Here is a 1205-nt window from a genome sequence, read left to right on the forward strand (position 1 = left end):
TATGAAGAAAGTCACATATCACACGTTTCCGATCACATTCACAAGTCACAAGTCGCATAAGAGCAAACTAAGTCACAAGGCACAAGCCACAACATACATAACGACAAAGAGAGTCACAGGTCACGAGTTACATGTTTCAGGTCACAGTCATAAAACATATGTCACTTTACAAACAGGATATTCATACTTCAGGTCACAAATCATATTTCGTATCATAATAAATGTGAAGTTCATATTTAAAACCTGTCATGTATGGCATTGTGAGCTCAACTTCAGATGGATCAATGACATTTATCACAACCTATTTCACATAAGATGAAAAAATATTGAGCATACGTCATTTCAAAATTTATATAATTAACCAAATGATTACATAACAATTTAGATGTATTTAAAACCTTACATTCTCACTTCCAAACACTTTGTCCTCCAACATTGCCACTGAAGGATGTTTGTGCGCAGTCCAATTAATAATGCGTGGATATTTCTTATAAATTCTTGTGGCCACATTTCCCTCAAGTGCAGGTATGCACTCATATAACCACACCTGGAAAGCCACTAAAAAACCTGTCAATCTATAGTGACTAGTTTGTTTTGATAGTCCCTTTTTTAGCGACAATAAGGTGGTCTCAAACAAATATCTACCCCAAGGAAATGTTTTAAGAGTGGCAAAATCGTCTACAAGTCCAAATATGTATTGATCCACCACCTTCGGGTAGGATGTAGCAAATAAGTATGAGGTGATGAGATAGATAATTCCAATCTTAACAATGTCAATGTTTCGCGCATCATCCAGTGAAATAAAAACCCTTTTGACATCTTCACTTGTAACAACTTTGAAGTCCTTAAAATATGTGTCCTTCACTGAAGACGATTTTTCATCTAACATTGGTCGACCATCGACCCCATCATACCTCAATCCCGTAACCATTCAGCAATTGAAAAACGAATATATCTCCCATTTACATTAAACCACATCTCTTGCTTGTTCGGTTGCTTGACCTCCCATAGTAAAACTTGGTGAATCAATTGTGGCTGCACAACTATCTCCCTACAATGCACGTAGTAGGAGAAACATGTGTTTTCTAGAATTGCCCTCTGCGCAGCCTTAAATTTCATCACAAAGTGCGTAATCACACTCTGTATTTGCGTTGTGGTGATTTTTCCAGAAAACCAATTCCTTGGTTTTATTAAGTATTTCCAGT

This window comes from Olea europaea, unplaced genomic scaffold (assembly GCF_002742605.1).
Source record: "Olea europaea var. sylvestris unplaced genomic scaffold, O_europaea_v1 scaffold1060, whole genome shotgun sequence".
NCBI classification, from domain to species: Eukaryota; Viridiplantae; Streptophyta; class Magnoliopsida; order Lamiales; family Oleaceae; genus Olea; species Olea europaea.